The following is an 18,910-nucleotide window of genomic DNA, read 5'->3' on the forward strand; positions in this document are numbered from 1 at the left end:
AGAACAAGACATAAGAAACTGCCTACTCACACTGCATGCCAGGCTGGTGCTACTGGGAGGTCACACCAGAATCATTACAAGGCAGTAAACAATAAAAGTGTCAGATGGTGTATTGTCCTGTATTCATTTTGGTTAACAACCTCATAGTGTTTAGCACATTCTCCTACTGTCTATATTTTTCTTTAAAAGGACTTTTGTCCTAGACTGATTATGATGTGTTCCCTCCCCTCATTTGGGGCTCTTAGTAGTGTCACTTTGGAATGCCTCCTGTGTAGAAAGAGGAATTGGCATAGTGACTTGCTTAGGCCTATAGAATGCTGCAGAAGGAATTGTATGGCCCCATGTTAACCTCAAGAGGCCTTGTGTGATTTTGCTATATCTCTTTGGCTCTGTCATAGGAAAAGTATGGCAAGTCTAATGCATAGTGCAGGACCTTGCAGAGAAGTAGGGAGGGGCTCCTGCTGATTGTCAGCCAAACCCCAGGGTCAGAACCACCTGAATAACCTGCAGCCTATCAAAGACAAACACAGGAGCCCAGCTGAAACCAAAAGACTCACCCTTCTGAACCAGACTAAATTACCAGCCCACACAACCATGAGCTGAAAAATATTGTTGATTAAGCCATTGAGTTTGGGGGTTGTTTGTTTTTAATAGCAATAATGAGTCACAACCTTCAATTAAATTTTTAAAAATATTTACTAAAATCACAAGGCTGATACACTATAACACATTTTCCTAATATACAAAAAAATGAAAATCTAACTATCAAATTCTCCAAACAATGTTAAAGAAGTAAAAAATTTTTAAAAAGGAAACTATTATTCCATGCAAAGCAGGTGGTCAAGAGAATATTTAAAGAGCAGAGGAAATTTAGATGAGTTTGGAGGAACATATAGCATGTGCCTGTATATAGATCAGCCAGGACAGAGACCCTGGGCTAACGAGGAGAGGATTATTCTACAAAGAGTATTGGGGTGATAGCAAGTAAATCAGCTTAGCTAAGACATAAGTGTTTTGGCTTTGTTTCTTTGTGAAGTTCTAAGTCTGGAAAAAAGAATTTAGCTTTTAGAAAAACCTACATGGAGGCTAATGCTTTCAGTTGAACAGCTAAATAAATATATAATCACCATCTGTTCTTTTGAGCAGACACCAATGAATTTCTAACCTCACTTTTTACCAAAAGGAACTGATTTTCAAGGGCCCTTAAGACTCTTCTAAAATCATTTTTTTTTTGGTCATAAAGAACAGAGATGGATTTGCCATTCCTATATTAAAATAATTCAGATATAGCACAAGGTACACTCTAGAGCAAATAACAAAGAAAACAGAAAATGCAGGTGACCAAAAGCAAGGGCGCCAACTCACACTCTTATTCAGCAACTAATGAACTGTATTACTTTGGGAAAATGACAGGTCTCTGGATCTCAGCCTCCTCACCCATCAAATGCGTGGGGTTAAACAAGATGATCTCCAAGATCCCTTCCAGTTCTAAGACTGTCATTCCCTGTCACCAACTCAGCAAGACAAGCAGTCATCAAGAGATCATCAAGTTCAGCACTGATCCAGCCCACCAGGCAGAGGTACTTCTGAGTTCTCTAGGGTGGAACAAAGTGTGGAGCCCCAATCTTTCAAACTCAAGTGATGGTTAATGTACAATGATTGGATGTAACTTGGGCTCTTCCTTCAGAGAAAAGGGAGGGAGGGAGGAAGGTGGGGCTCTTCCTTCAGAGAAAAGGGAGGGAGGGAGGAAGGTGGGGGAAACAGAGAGAGAAAGAGACAGAGAAAATATTGGGTGAGGGTGGATAAATAAAAAAAAAACAAAGTTAGTTTTCAGACCATATCATATTCAGTAAGTCTAAAAGATTACCACATCTCTAAAAAACATTAAAGATGTTACTAGATAGAGATTGAATCACACTTTGCCTGCAAATACTAAGGTCAGGATTGGCAAATTTCCAAAGCCAGACCATTGTTAAAGGAAGTTCCTGGTGATCCCGTGTAGGCTTACGGCACAGTATTCAAAACATAGACCCACATCACTGGAATAAATGGTAAACAAGAAAAAAGGAGGGAAAGAGAAAACTGTCTTATAATCATCTATGTATTCAACATTCATTCAATGAATGTAGCTAGACACTGTCCTAGGTGCTGAAAATACAGCAGGGAATAAAACCTTTGACAACACCTGACATTATGAACTCACAATCTTTTCCCAATTGCTCCTTCTGAGAAAACCAGGATGTACTATTATACACCCAACAGTTTCTGGGGTGTTTGTTGATGTTTTCTTGGAGTGCACAGTATAGAGTGGGCAGGGTTGAGGAAATTTTCTGAGGACACTTGAAGGATATTTCCTTGATTCTCAAAGCTTAACTAAACTGATTCATTTGTTCATTCACCAATTATTTAGACAGAGCCAACCATGAAAATGCCAGGTTCCATAGTTTAAAACAATTAAGCTGTGCTCGCTTCGGCAGCACATATACTAAAATTGGAACGATACAGAGAAGATTAGCATGGCCCCTGCGCAAGGATGACACGCAAATTCGTGAAGCGTTCCATATTTTTAATCTAATGTATGAAATATGATATGTCAAGAGCTTTGTAATGTTGTGAACAACCAATAAAAAAAATAAAAAATTAAAAAAAAAATAAAAAAAAATAAAACAATTAAGCTAGATTTCCTGTTCCAAAAACATTCATAGCCTACTTTTCCACAGTGAGGTGGGGAAAAGACATAAAAAGCTGGGCATGGTGTCGCAGGTCTATAATTCAAGCAGCTTAGGAGGCTGAGACAGGACGATCACAAGTTCAAAGCCAGCCTCAGCAGTGAGGCACTAAGCAAATCAGTGAGACCCTGTCTCTAAATAAAATACAAAATAGGGCTGAGATGTGGCTCGGTGGTCAGGTGCTCCAGAGTTCAATCCCCAGTACCCTCCTCCACAAAAAGACATAAAAAGTGCATAATTACAATTCATTGTGATCTATGCTGCAACAAAGGGCACATACAGAGTGGATTCCAAAGCAGAGAACTAAAACTCCAGGGACATCTTCCTAGAGAAATTTTTGTGCCTGGGTTTTGAAGAATGAGAAGTTTTGCAAAATAACAAAAGGGAGAATGGTTGCATTATATTTGAGTGCCGCAGTCTGGCTGGGCACAAATCACAAGCCACTGATGCAGGAACAAACTTTATTTCTGAACTCCACCAGCATACTCCACACACGCTCCCCGGGAATTCTCCCACAAACCACGCACAGGGCGTTCTCTTGGGACACACTACACCAACAGGAAATCCCTCCTCCGGAATTCCCTCCTACCGCACTTCCCCAACCAATGGTAACTCTCCTGGCGGGAGCTCCAAAGTAGCAGGCCTAGGCAGACAGCAGGGGTCTAATCTCCAATTGAATGCACATCTTAACATAATCATTATCATCTCAATGACTTGCTGGGGTCACCTTTCAACCAAAAATGCCATGCGTCATTCCTACTTGGCTGTGGCTCTCAGCATTTGAGAGTGGTGGTTGTTCTATGTCTAGAGTAGCCAGCCTCCCTCTTGCTGCACATTAAGATCCCCAGCACAGCTAGATATCTTGACTCTGTCACCAGCTCAATTAAGTCAAAATCTTTAGAGGTAAAGCCCAAGCCTGCATGAAATTTTAAGACTTTTCAGGTAACTATAATGTGTAACCAGGGTTGAAAAAACTGGGCCAGAATAGAAATTTTTAATTGTAAGTTCATATGAATCATCTGAGGATTTCCTTAGTACAATTTTGATTCCACAGGTCTGGGGTTAGCCTGAGAATTTGCATTTCTAACTGTCTCCCTGGAGATGCTGGTGCCACTGATCCACAGAATATGTTAGCAAATGGTGAGAACGGTGGTTCTCAAAGTATCATCAGCATCACTTGAATATATAGATATTTATGTTTTAGTTCCTACCCTAGATCTACTGAATTAGAAAGCCAGCAGTCTGTGTTTTCAAGTCCTCTAGGTGGTTCTGATAAACCATAGAGTCACAGTATTGTTGGAAAACCACTAGGATGGAACATTAAAGTGGTATTGAAAGATGCTAGAAAGGGACATGGGGTTTGATTACAAAGAATTTGGTCTGTAAAGGCAACAGGGAGTCTTTTGACAGACTTTAAAAGGGGATTAATTTAATTCAAAGTTGTGTTTTACAAAAAATCTACTGGATAGAAGATAGGATGCCTTTAGGGTACAGAGCATTCCATTTGCATTGGTTCTGTTCTTGGGTCTTTCCATCTAACTATAGCAGGCCCCAGACCCTCAAAGAAAGCTTAGTGTCATATAAATGCTCTACCCTGTCTGATGCTTGAACATTTCTGGCTGGCTTGACTTCCTGCTTTCTGACAAGCTGCACACTCGAGGATTCTCCCTCACTCTTGAATCCTCCTTGGGGATTACTGCCTTTGGTCCTCTTTGACATGTCTTCTCCTGAGGCCATGGCCTCTTGGGTTTTCCAAACTTGGCTTCCAGCACTGCATTCCACCATCACCCCTATTCTCATGCCATACTCCATTCTCACCCCAAACACAGTACAGTGCTTTGGCTTTGACTTGTCTGGGGGGAGGTACTAGACAGAAAGAACTGAGAGAGTCTGTAAGTGTAACTAGCAGTGATATGTTAGGTGACCAAGACCCATTCGCTTACCTCCCTGGGCCTCAGTTGTCTCAGTAATCCAATCTGAGGGATTGGATTAAATGATCATTGAAGAAACCTCAAATAAAGCTGTATGCATAGAAAGCATTTGCCACGTAGGTTTAGTTTGTTGAAAATATATTGTGCAATCACGAGCCCCTTTTCCTGGATATAGATGAAGCTCATTAAAAAAAAAATAGAAACTGTCCCTACAAATTCACTGTCAAGGTGTAGAAAAACAATATTTTATTAACTAATGTTTTGTCCCCAGCCATCTCACCCATGCCGCTTTCTCCGGTTCAAGTAGGCAATCAATTCTATACTTATTGCCTCAGGGAGAGATATTTCACATCCAAAAGGAAGAACAAAGGGTATCTTCCTTGATTTGGTTCCCACAAGCTTAAGCCTTAAGAGCACAGGTTGGAAAATGACCCTTGGGGCAAAACTGGGCCACTGATGTGTTTGTTTTTGTTTTTTGATCTGCAGTGATTTTTTTCAAAATAAATTAATTTTCAAAATTTCAAACCAGGAGGGTTTATGTAGAGTGAAAATTTTCTGCTTCTTAAAAAACAAATTGGGGGATGGGGAATAAATTGGAAGGTTTGGCAAATTTGGACCTCAAAAGAGAAAACCCTGTACTCCTTTCTCTGGATCAAAGCCTTGTGGACAGAAAGTGAAACTTCAGAGCCTTAGATTGGGCAGCTCCAGAGACTCATCCTGAGCAGAGTGGGAGGTCTGTCCAGGACAGGACCAGCAGACCCATCCCAGTGATGACGTGGAATAAAGGATGGGCCTCAGCAGATGGTTTTGTGGACAAATGGCAGAGAGGACAGGCTATCTCCTGTTATACTTTTCTCCTTGATTCTAGACAGGTACCCCAGTATTAGGTAAGTGCCTCAAAATTGAGACACAATCCTCTAGGGTAGATAGAGGAACAAAAAATCTTTAAAGTTGATATTAACTCTCTGTCACATGAATGGAGTAGGAGCTCACAAAAAAAAATTTAATTTGAATTTTGAAAAAGTTAAAGGTATATTTTCTTCAAGCCTTAGTTTGGGATGTTGATATGTACCCTTTATCAAAGAAGTTAGGATTTTATTTCTATACTTGTTTTCTAAGTACACATATCCCTTTAAAAATGACCTGGGTATGAGTGAGAAGATTGGTAAGAGAAAACAACAATTATGGCTGAATCTTCTCTTTTAAAATGATATGAAAATTTAGTTCATTCCAAATAGTTTGAAAATGAATTTGACCTTTACCCTGGTTGTTCTTGACATGTTTGGGTCATGGGTTTCTATAATATGACAAAAGAGACCTTTCGTTCTGAAAAACATGCATAGTTATAAAATTTGTACACTTTTGTATGAATTCCAGGGACTTCAGAACCCAACCCCCCTTGAAAGCCCATCCATTGACCCCAAGATAAGGAACACCTTATCCATCTGCCACTCTTCCTGTCCCCATTTTCTTACAGGGGATTTCAGTGAGAAAAAAAAGGAGAAGAAGAAGAAGAAAGAAAATCCCCAGCCTATTTGGAATACAAAGAGAACTGCCACCCACAGTCTGTCACCCTGGCACCCTCGCCATCTGCAGCCTCCAAAGCCTTTGCCCATTCCCCTCCCTATGGAGCTGTCCTGCTGCAGGCCTGGAGCTTTCTGAGCTCTGCCCTGAATACCCTCTTTGGGACTGCCTGACACCGACACATGCTATAAATAGAAGGGGATGAGGCCGTGTGTGCTCACCCCACTTCTGGCAGAGGATGCTTGCATTTGCTGCTTGTCAGAAATTCACTCTGAACACAAAAGTATCCTGGGCAAGAGATGCTGCCTCCACCAGAAAGGGTAAGATGTGTGGGGTTGAAGGCAAGGCAGAAAGCATCCCCTACCTGCTGGAAGCCACAGCATGCTGTTCAGTGAACTCAACTTAAGGAGGAGTTACCAACATCACGTGGATGAAGCCACCTTTGTGTAGAGAACCACTTTAGCTTGGGAGAGAAACAGTGGAGGGCTAGTGAGATGAGGAAGGTTACAAAGGACCCACTCACCAGTCACATTACTGTGTATCCTTAACACTCCAGGCATTCTTGTCCTCACACCTCCCTGCCTTCCAGGGGCTCGTAATCTACCGCAAGAGAGTGCAAGAAGGCAATGCCCGCGTGTACTCAGTGTGGACCAGGGCTCCTTCCGTCTGCACTGGAATACTTTGAGGCCTTCAGTAAGTCACTTTACCTTCTGGAGCCTCATTTTCCTCACTTGTAGCGTGAAGGTGTTGGGCATGAGGATCCAGAAGTTCCTCTCCCAGGTCATAAAAATTCTCCAATTTTATCTGGCCTATATACAAAAATTCTGCAGGAAATCTGTTATCTTTGAGCCACTAGATGGCAATTTTATGTAGTTTAGGGGGATGCTACCTTAAAGAATCACTGGTAAGAACACACACACACACACACACAAATGGATTGCATAAAATGGGAATTATGTAGAGTTAAATGGACAAACTGAAATGCAAAGCAGCTGAGAGTGTCAGCTACCTATTGATAAAATACGCTTAAACAGGTATTTAACCAACATTTCTAACAGGCTGTCAGAAGGCACTTAGGGAACTTAAGGAATCCCATGATTGTGGTTTGGGAGCAGGTAGTGAGTGCTCAGCACTGATGCCAGGAGACTATTTCTAGTCCCAGTTCTTCCAAGAGGCTGTTTGACTTTGGTGAATCACATGTATCTTCTTCTGCCTCAGTTTCTGAGTCTTTACAATAAGGAGGAGCTCAACCAGGCTCTGTGCCTTAACCCTAGTCCTAGAATTCAATGATTGTCTGGATTGGACTGCCAAGTTTCAGTTAATAAAGATTCTAAGCACTGGATATGGATGAGAAATCTCAATAATGTTGGCCTCTAAGACAAAAGAAAGTCTAAGCCTATTGCCACATGGACACTTATAGTACAATGCGCTGCTGCCATGATTTGAGAAAGCTTGAGGGAGCCTCAGCCTTTGGCCAAATTAAGCTGAAATTTGCTTTTATTTCAAAGGAGCATGGTCCAACTTGTCAGGCAGACTAAATCTCTCACCCCATGGCCAGAGCTAGTTCTTTAGCCAAACAGCTTGTGTTCCTGCATAAAGTCTTCCAGCTCTTTCTAGAGCCAGCATCATTTCTTTTTCTTCTTCACTACTCCACACTGGCTTCATCTTCTCCTACTTCCCTTCCTAAAAACATCAAAATTCACTCCAATCAGGGGAGGAAGCTCAGGGCACTCAGGAATAGGAAAAAAAAAATCCCTGCTAGAGTCCCTAGTCACAAATGAGTTAGGACTCTAATCTAAAGCACTCAAAATGTGGACTATCAATTATGTGTATCAGACTTAATTGTGGTAAAAATGCAGATTCTGGGTCTTACCTGGATCTGCAAGGCAGGATCTCTAGGGGAAGCCTGAAATGTGCATTTATAAGCATTCTGGATGACACTGAAGTTTGAGCCCCCTTGTCTCACAAGATAGCAGCCCCAAATACAGGACTAGGTTGTTGGAGTTACAGGCATTTAGTGGAATTCTTAAAACTAAAATTCAGAATAAGGTGCAACAATGTGAGATTTGAGAAACCACACATGGCATTTGTTGAAATGGAAAAAATTTCAGAGAGGTTGGTGGTAGATCACATGGGGCTTCTCCGAGTGGCAGTGCTTTTGTAGAACTGAGGCCTGCTCATCTTCTTTAAGGAGAAATTTCCATTTTCCTTCCCCAATTTATCAGAAGCAGGCACAGTAATTTGTCTTAATTAGCCATCTCACAAGAGACTGGTAAATAAACTATGATGTTATTTCATTAACTACAAGGAAAGACAAAACTGCTAATCAAACTAGAATATTCATGTCAGCATGCCAGGGAGTTGCTCTTTTTTTAGAAGAGTCTTCATAGGAAGGCAAATTGCTGTTAGCAGGTGGTTTGATGGGCATGGACTAAAAGCATGGGAATTAGATGGTGTTTAACTCAGAAGAAGTGCCAACCAGCAACACAATCTCTACCAAAGGAAAGGAGATAAGAACCTGACCTTTAATTAAGCACTTCCTACAGATCAGACACTATCCCTGCTTTAATGGGAATATATTTAACATAAGGAGAAGAATCTTCTTACTAGTTGGTTTAAACACTCTGTGTATGGAAATCCCATGAAATACCTTCACTTTGTTTGTTTTGTTTTTTTTTTTTACAATTTTTTTCATAGGCTTCAATGGTCATTTCATAAGTGTCAACTCAATTTTTGTTCAGTTCAGTTATAAGACAAATGAATAGGATTTCCAGGAAGCAATCTGGCTCACTAAAATCTGTTAGCTGCAAATGGGATTCTAATTATCTGTAGGTTCCATTTGCATTTTTATCTAATCTGCACACTTGCTAAATACATATTGTAGCAAAATGAGGCATAACAAATAAAATATTTGGTTTTGTCCTGAAGTGTGTTCAAATCAGGAACATGCTTGATTCTTAGCATCTCTTCCAAAAATACAGTTGAATCAACCTTATTGGAATGGAGGAGACTCATACTTCATAATGTGCAATGCACATAACTGATACGAAAGCAGCTGGGTTACAGCCTTGGCTTCCAATCTAGGTCACAATGGTGTGCACAGCCTCTCTGATATTCCCTATCATCCCTTGGGTCTACTTTGTTACCATTAGTCGTTTGTCATGTGAGTTTTATTGATGTGGTCTGTCCTCTTGTGTTTTATAGGTTACATTTTTCCTATAATCAACTTAAATTTAGGGGAAAGGACAAATTCAGAGAAAACAGATGTATTGAAGGCTTGCTTTTGCTTATAGCAACTTCTGGAATAGAAAACACTGGTTTCAGAGCTGTGTATAGTGGCACATGTCTGTAATACCAGTGACCCAGGAGGCTAAGCCAGGAGAATCATAAGTCCTAAGCCAGTCTCAGCAACTTAGCAATACCCTAAACAACTTAGTGAGACCACCTCTCAAAATAAAAAGGGCTGAGTTAAATCCCTGGTACCAAAAAAGAAAGAAAGAAAGAAAACAAAAACACTAATTTCTTTCCCAAGAGCTTATATTTAAATAAAATAATAATATCATTGTGCATATAAAATGGTCAAAGTATTTGAGATAAACTACTTTTAAGACCTGATCCGTATTTTTCTAATTTCAATGACAAGACAATGGGATTACCATCTGCAAGAAAGTCAAAGACATAGTTAAAGTAACAAATAATTCAACAGATATTTATATTTTCAATTATAATGCATGTTTAAATTTACAGTACCTTGAGGAAATAGAGAAAAAGTTTCTAGATAACAAATTTTAATCAAGTGACCACACTCTGACCACACTATCCTGTCCTCCATATCTTTCCAGCCCTACGCTGACCCTACCTGTTCTTTGATCTTAAGGTCTCTAGCAAATGTGTATTCCATTACCTCAGTTTTTATTGATTTTGTATCAGTCCTTTCCTGCTTCATTTTCTTCTCTTTCCCGTCCAGGTCCCATCATCAATCACTTTGACCGCTCTCTGCCTTACCTCTTGTTGGTCTATAACCCCTTTCTTACAAAAGCCCAATCCTGGATTAGCCCAAACGTATCTATCTTCTCCAACTCTACACACTGGGAGCCAAGTGTTAGGGAATACACACGGCTGGGTGGATTGGTGCTACTGTACACTTGGGACTTCCATCTCATCTGGGCCCCCAGTGTTATAGCCATCCTTGTCCCTGGTTACTTTCCCCTTCTTCTCCATGGTAGGTCCAAACATTTGCTATTTTTCTCCTGTTCCCTAAGCCACACCTGCTTTTTTGTTGTTGTTCTAATTAGTTATACATGGCAGTAGAATGCATTTTGACACATTATACACAAATGGAGCATAACTTCTCATAGCTCTGGCTGTACATGGTGCTGAGTCACACCAGTGGTGTAATCATACATGGATATAGGGTAATGATGTCGGTCTCATTCTACTGTGCTTTCCATCCCCACTGCCCCACTACTCCCTTCACTCCCCTCTGCACAATCCAAAATTCCTTCATTCTTTCATACCTCTCCCCAACACCTGCTTTCTTTAACTGATCAAATTGAGATGACTCATAAATTCATCTGCATCCACATCCTTCCTTCCTTGGAGAATGGATACACAAGGTTAATATCACCAAGTGCTCTTGAATTTGCTCTTCCCTATTGTTCCATTAACAATTTTAAAATTAAATTTGTTCTCTTGTTTCTTCAACTTCTCCCCACTTCTGGTTTCTTCTCATTATCACTTAATCATGCCCAAGTCTCTTCAAACCTAAAAAACAATACACAAAACTCCCACCACTGGAATGAGTTAGACATCATTACCTAAGTACATGAATGAAGACACGAATGGTGTGAAAATACTTTGTGTACAACTAGTGTGAAAAATTGTATTCTATATGTGTAATATAAAATGAGTTGCATTCTGCCATCCTATATAACAAATTTGAATAAATAATCTAATAATAAAAAACTCCTACCATCCTGCATGCTTGTATAGTTATCACTCTGATTTTCTTCTTCTGCTCTTTCTGGAAGAGGTCACCACTTGACTATCCATCCAATGTGATTTGGCCTCTGTCCCTTCAAATCCACAGAAACTACTTGTTTTAAAGCCATCAGTGATTTCCTTGTTTAAGCTAGTGATTCTTGTTTAAGCTAGTTGATTCTCTCTTACTCGACCCTTCTGACATATTTGGCATTATTTGTTGAGAGCCACAGCCGAAGGGGCCCTAGCAAACTTCCAGCTGCCAGCTGATGATTGGCTCACAGCAGCCCCAGCAAACTTCTAGCTGCAAACTGATTGGCTCCTCTGCAGTGATGCTCATTGGGCTGTTCCCCCGCCCTTTCAGACCACGGAGCTGCTCATTGGGGGACTTTTTTTGGCTTCACCCACGCGGCCCAGCCAATCGGCCTCAAGAGCAGGAGGAGTGGGGGAGGTTGAGAGGCTTGTGGGAAGCCGGTGGTGGCAGTTGGGTTCTGAAGGAATTCCTGAAGAGCTCGTGTGGTGTGGCATGTGTGTTCTAAAAATAAAGTTTGTTTTTTGATAATGGAGTACCCTCTATGGTGGTTTGAGAACGGCATTCATTAGCCCAATGTCTCCCTCTATGGCATCATGGGCAAATACCCGGTATTAAATACCCGGTATTCTACTCCTTTGATACCTAGTTTTGTTAAACCCTCCTCCTATGGGGCTTCCTTTTAAAATGTCCTGTTTGTTCACAATTGTAGCATGTTTTTGCCCTGGCATCTAAAACCTGTTGTACTGCAGCTGCCACGACTTGCCCTTGTTCATTAATGTCTCTACATAATTTAATATATGTGTTTAAATCTTCATGTTTCCATGGTCTAATGACTTCTCTGCACCAACGATTCGCTTGCTCATAAGCCAGTTGTTTTATTAATGGCATTGCTTGTTCTATATTCCTCAAAACTCTGGTAGCTGTTTGAATAAGCCTATCTACAAATTCAGCGTAAGGTTCATTAGCTCCTTGTATTACCTTAGATAATTGACCTTGTAAACCTCCATGTCCTTGTAAAGTCTTTTATTCCCTAACCGCATCAACAGCAATTTGTAAGTATACGCCAGAATCATCTGTAATTTGTTGCTGCTGATGCTCATAAGGTCCCTTTCCTAACAACATATCTAGATTTCTCTGAGGATAACCAGCTGTTGCATTTCGCCTAGCCGTCTCCTTGCAAAATTCCTCATTGGCAACCTTCCATAACAGGTATTATCCTCCATTTAGCACAGCTTTACACATCTTAGCCCAATCTGCTGGTGTCATATTCAAGTTGGTAATGGATTCGACCAAGCTTACAGTGAAGGGTGCTTGAGGACCATAGGTTGTTACAGCCTCTTTTAGCTGCTTCACTGTTTTAAAATTTAAAGCATGGTGAATTCGCTGCCCTCCTGCCTGCTCAAATATAGGGCATGTTAATATTTGAGGTCTTGTCTCAGGATCCCATCTATCAACTGCGGGGGTTGGGGGCCTCCCAGCATATGGAGGTGGCACTGTTGGTTGGACACTTATGTCCTCTGGTGATAGAAAGGTGTTAGTGCAGCCTCCTATTGAAACTTTTCCCCTGATGGCTTTTTCTGCTCTAAACTTTCTTCCTCTGTCTGACTAGTTCAAGAGACCTTCTTTTTTACTTGAATTTTTCTACTATAACTATAATACAATCCATCAAGATAACGCCAAACAAAACTGAAACAGAGTGAAACAAAATTGGAACAACAAAAAATCATTATAATAGCCTTTCTATCCTCCTGAAATGTCTATCCATCCTTTCTCCCTATCTGTTCTTCAGATGTGAGCGGTTTTTCTTCCATCTTACACATCTCCAGGGACAGGCAACTTAAAACAAAAGTGAAGCAAAACAAAATAAGAATCTTAAAATGGCTACCCATCCTCTCGCCCTGCCCTCAGGGGCGAGCAGTTTATCTTATCACTTACCTTCAGTCGTTCCCCTTGCGGGCCACCAAATGCCGCAGTCTGGCTGGGCACAATTCAGGAGCCACTTGTCAAGCAGAAACGAACTTTATTTTTAGAACACACACACCACACCACATGAGCTCTGCAGGAATTCCCTCAGAGGCCAACTGCCACCACCGGCTTCCCACAAGCCTCTCAACCTCCCCCACTCCTCCTGCTCTTGAGGCTGATTGGCTGGGTTGCGTGGGTGGAGCAAAAAAAAGTCCCCCAATGAGCAGCTCCATGGTCTGAAAGGGCAGGAAAACAGCCCAATGAGCATCACTGCAGAGGAGCCAATCAGTTTGCAGCTAGAAGTTTGCTGGGGCCACTGTGAGCCAATCATCAGCTGGCAGCTAGAAGTTTGCTGGCAGCTGGAAGTTTGCTGGGGCCCCTTGGGCTGTGGCTCTCAACAATTATTGTCCTTTCTGCTTTTTGAAACTCTCCTCTAATTTCCAGGCTGTAGGTACGCTGATGACTTCCAAATCATATCTTCAGCTAACTCTCTCCTCAGAGCTCCAGTCACTTATACTACATCTCAACTTCTCCACCTGGATCAAACTGCAGCATATCCAAAATAGGCCTCTCTTATTTCTCCCTTCAGCTCTCCCTTCTTTGTGCCCCAATTACCAAGTTAGAAGCCTTGGATTTATCCTTAACTTCTCCCCTCGCCTTTCTCCTAACAATAAGTTCTTTCTACTCTACTTCATAAGAAGGCTTCACTTCTTAGTTACTTACTGAAACAATCAATTCCTACTCAGTAACTTCCACCAAAATCACCTGCCCTTCTGCTTCCCATCTTATCCCAGAGAAATCATATGTGGAAATTGGAATGCTGTGATTTTTCTCACTCTGCTCTTCAGATATAAATTCCATTCATTCAACAAATCATTAGACTTGGGAGGAGTAGGCCCAGCTGCAGTGAAGGGTGCCGAGTGTCAAAGTAATTTCTTTTTTCAATATTTGTGTTGAACAAATGGGGTTTTGCAAACCATAGTCATTATTGAATTATGCATCATTGTGCTACTTCATCAGATAAGTAAAAGGAATAAACATGCAAATATTCAGGGAAAGTTTGAGCTATGAAAATCATCACAGTAAAGTCATTTGTGAGATCCTGCCAGGTTCTTCCAGTGAGTGAATCTTCCCAATTTCCTCTACAGTGGAGAGACTTGAGGGTTCTGAACCACAAAGGTCCTATCTTTGAATTCCAAGTGAGACATTAAGATAAACCAGTGCACAGGTGTATACCTGCCACACAACCCCTCACCAGTCCTTCCAGTACAAATGGATACATGACCCTCCCATCACTTATAGCCCTTGTCAGTGGCATTTGTTTTCAAGACCCAAGGTGTTTCAGAGAGAAAAGGCCTATAGAACTTCAACATTACCAAAACATTTTGTGTGAATAAGATTCCATTTTTTATACCAAAAAAGGAGGTGGGGAGCAAAAGCAAAGTAAATACTATCCAAGATTTGATCTCTTTAATTCATTGATTTTTATGACTTAAAAATTTTGGTGGCAGTGGCTGGGAGAGGTATTTCAGACTCATTTGAGAACATAATGGAAGATTTTGATTATTTTTTTTCCAGAAAATGTTTAAACGTACACATATATATGCCCTTTATATACAATTTTGGGGTTTCAAGCATCTTAGTTTATGACCTCCACATTTATATCTGGGCACTGACTTAGATACAAATTTAAATGTGACCGAAACATTTTTTTCATCAGATAAATATAAGATTCCTACTCAGTAACTTCCACCAAAAATCACCCAGCCTTTCAAACACGCTCATTTTCTATCTCTGAGCCTCCTTGCCACAGAATCCCTAGGGTTTATTTCTCAGCTTAACACAGAATAGTATACCCTGGTTAAGCCACTGTTTCACCAACCAAAGCCTTTAGAACTTAGACCCTCTCCTATCTCCATGCCCACAGCTTCAGGATTGGCTGTGCCAGGAAGGAGAGGCCAGATTTTAGGGGTCCCTGGTGGGCTTTCCACTCCAACTGGGTCCTGAGTGCATTATTAAAGTGACACCAGATTCAGAAGCCAGGGCCGCAGTGGGATTGAGGAGAGTAGAATGATTCAAGATGCTATTTTCCTGACAAGAAAAAAGCTGGTCTGGCTTGGCCAGAGATTTGAATCAGAAATGGGTTCCCAGGAGGAGGGATGAATTGGTCCCAATAAAACAAAGGAGCTTTTGAAGGGCTTTGTACTTGGCAGTTGGGCTGAGTGGAGAACATGGAAGTGGAGTTTAAAAAAGAGGTTACAGCCAGAATGAACATTCCTCACACTTAAATGTTGTCAGTGCTCAGATCAATCCATATCTCCAAAGATGTGGGAGAACGTCAGGGGCAGCATTAAGTCTTTTTGCTTTATTATTTCCTTTGGCATATGGGCTCCTATCTCTCTGTTACTAATAACCACTTTAGTTTCCCCAGATCCTTTACTTTCTGGCAACATCCTTCTACATGGTTCCTTACCACTTGTGTTTCCCTACAGTTTGAGAACTTTTTGAAGAATTCCAATGAAGAGTCAAAATCTCTTCTGATTTCCTTCTAATGCCAAACCATGAAAAAGAAATCTGTGTGTAATAACAACTAGATAAATATAAGTATCGATTTCTCCAATTGGTGGAAAAGTCCAATTTTGTTTCACACCATTTCTGCAGAGTCACAGAAAACAAAATGTTGGCAGAATTCCATAGGCCAAAAGAAGAATTTCAGCAGTTTTACCTAATTCCATTACATCATCACTTCCTAAACTCACCAGTTGTTAGACCATATTGCAAAATGTCACCAGAAATTTTCCTATTTCATATCTTATGGAGAAAAGAGAATTTTGTGGCATGTCTGGAGAGAAAGTAGAAGAGAAGCTTGTATAAGACAAGTGTCTCTTAACAGTCACTGTGTGCACTTGCCTATTAAAATTCTGATAGGCAGAGAGAAAAGATTTTTGACAAAGCATTTTAGTTAAAAATGTTTCTTAAAAGAATAACTGCCAACTTTGGTTTGCATTATTAAGTGACTTCAATGTGTTCGATACATTATATAGAATGTAATATTCTCAAGTAGGCATAGTTCTACCTGCCTGGAATCCCCACCCTAGGTGTGTGCACACATGCACACACATTCACACGTTTTTCCCCTGGTTCACTTCAGGGTGTCCTTTGCTTTTTCCCAGATCAGGCAAGTGATTATAAATTCAAGGTGGGTGGAAAAGACGCTCCACACCTTAGGATGTGGTACCAACCAGTTCATGAAGAAAGGAGGAAGGATGGGAAGTGAGCAAGCCTAAGGTTTCAGCAAAAACTATAGCATTCTCTTTCTGTTCCGATTCCCAGGGCACCACAAAAGTGCAAGTGTCCCCAGCCCCAATCTAAAGGAAGAAAAACCAATTATTATTGTGTTAGCAGTGAAACCACATAGTAATCAAGAGTTCTAAGGGCAGAATACCTAGATTTGACTGCTCGCTCCAACAGTCGCTACCTGTGCTACTCAGGTAAATTGCAGAATCTCTTTTTGCCTCAGTTTCCTCATTGGTAAAGAGGAATAATGATGATGTTGGTGGTGATGGTGACAATTATGAAGCTATCTGAGGGACAGCATTCATAAGAAATAAGTGAATTGTTACACTGGCAGCACCTTATACCTACCATAGTATAAACAATAAAAATACTTGCCTTTATTGCTTTATATGTTAAACCATTTTACTGGGACAGGATCATTGTTTTAAATTTTAATACCTGTACTTCAGCAGCCCTACAACTATACTTTATTCTCATCTGAGCACACACCCCGCCTTTTACCCCTGGGCCACTTTTGTCCAGAGGGAAGGTTGGCATTGGTCCTGATCCCTTAGGAAGAACACTTGCAGAACCTACTTTCTCCCCCTGGTAGCTGAGAAGAGATTTTTTTAAAAAAAAAATTTCTCTGAACTAAGGTTGGAGAGAAGAGTTAGAAGAGAAGCAAAAGAGGCTGGTGATCGTGTCTGAGGAGACCTTTGGGCTCTGACATGATTCCACTCCCCTAAGACTTATTTTAAATGAAGAAATACTAGAACCCCAAACAAGAGGGCGGACCTGAGAGGAGAAGAGATCTCTGGCCTGCATTCCAACGGAACTCAAGCAGGGTCATAGAACACTGTCCATGATGGCAGGGCAAGAGTTGGGCAGAGATGGTTGCAGATAGTACAGAAACAGAGAAGACCTAAAATACTACTATCACCAGGTTTCCCACTGATCAGAATGGTGTGGGGAGCAGTGAGCCTTCTCTGTGCCCCACAGGAGTGAGGGAAAATTTCTCTGGGTAAAAGAGAAAGCCAACCTAAAGGGATATTACAGTCCTGGTTACAGGGATAGCACCGTAGAAGTTGAGAGGATTGCAGGGCTAGAGGCCAGCTAGGAACTTGCTGCTTCAATACCTGAGCACAAGGAGGAGTTTTGAATATCCTGGTGGATATCAGAAAGGAAAGGTGCTGACCACCAGGGCCTGATCCTCTTGTCACTTTTACTGTGATGCTACATAAAACCCTAGGATATTTAGATGACAACTGCACAGAGTCAAGGATAGGGTCAGGAAGGAAAAATCTTGATTTAACAAGTATAAATCTAAAATTAATAGCTTTAACTAAAATTAACCAAGATGACATTTTTCTACAAGGAAGTAAAATGGAGCTTAAAATAAGAGAATAACTTGAAGTCACAGAAAAACAAAGAGCATAGGGACTGAAAATCCATACTTACTAACTTATTAGACAATATAAAGTGGTGAGGACTCAAGTTCAAGAGTGCCCTGCACCCCAGCAACCAGTATTCCACAGCCCAAGGCGACACTGGGAATTCTGCTTAGGCCACTTGCTTCTGAAGCAAGAAATCCCCTGGAGGGATAGCCTGCTAGAAATGGCAGAATAGGAAGAAACAAAGAAGTCATGGGGTAGATAACTGAGGAATTAAATGTATGCTATTTCTGGATATTAAGGAGTGACTCTATGGGACCCCCTGCACCTAGGAAAAAAGGCAGTACAGTCTTGCGGATAGAGCCCCGAGTTTGGTTTAGAGGTCCCAGGTTCAAATCCCAAGTCCTTCCCCTTTTTGAGCTCTGTAATCTTGGACAAATAGCACAGCCACTTTTTCTGCAAGTAATGTCCCCAGGTTAGAATTAAATGAGGGCAGGTATACAGAGTAGCCCCAGAGAGTCAGACGTATGATAGATGCTTAAGGAGTATACGATGAAGAGCAAATCCCTGCTTCCATGCCCTTTACTTGCTTCCTTGGACTGGCAGCTTCTCCCAGGCTGATGGGCCTGCTCATCTCACACACACAAACACACACACACACACACACACACACACACACACACACACACATCTGTCTCTGACTAGGATCTCGTCCTGAATGGGACATGATGCTGTCCCACACTAATTCAAGTGTTATTTGTTCTTTGGATTCTTGCGGTCCTGCTTGCTAGCTAAACAGCTCTCAAAAACCCATCCCCAACCCCTTCCCATGCACATGCATCTCCCTCACTAGCCGTGCCCATGAAGGGCAGTGTGTCTTGTTCCTACATGGCAGGAGCAGCTGTAGATGTCTCCTTCCAGAGATAATATGGAGTTTTACCTTAAAACAGAGGAGGAAGAGGTTATCTCAAATAAACAGATGGTTTTAGCTTTATAATTCAGCCAGAGAAAAATTGTGCAGCAATATCCTATTGTCCAACTTAAATGATGCTCAGGCCAGGGTGCTGAAGCGAGAAAGCA

The 18,910-nt window shown here is 41.2% G+C and overlaps 1 non-coding gene across 1 annotated transcript; it reads left to right on the forward strand.

The window, feature by feature from the left end:
- Positions 1 to 2,461: 2,461 nt before the first annotated feature.
- On the forward strand, positions 2,462 to 2,568 carry LOC120890223 (U6 spliceosomal RNA). The gene has a single exon (XR_005734464.1). It is a non-coding gene; the product is annotated as a U6 spliceosomal RNA (small nuclear RNA).
- Positions 2,569 to 18,910: the final 16,342 nt, after the last annotated feature.

Source organism: Ictidomys tridecemlineatus, chromosome 4, assembly GCF_052094955.1.
Source record: "Ictidomys tridecemlineatus isolate mIctTri1 chromosome 4, mIctTri1.hap1, whole genome shotgun sequence".
Taxonomy (NCBI): Eukaryota; Metazoa; Chordata; class Mammalia; order Rodentia; family Sciuridae; genus Ictidomys; species Ictidomys tridecemlineatus.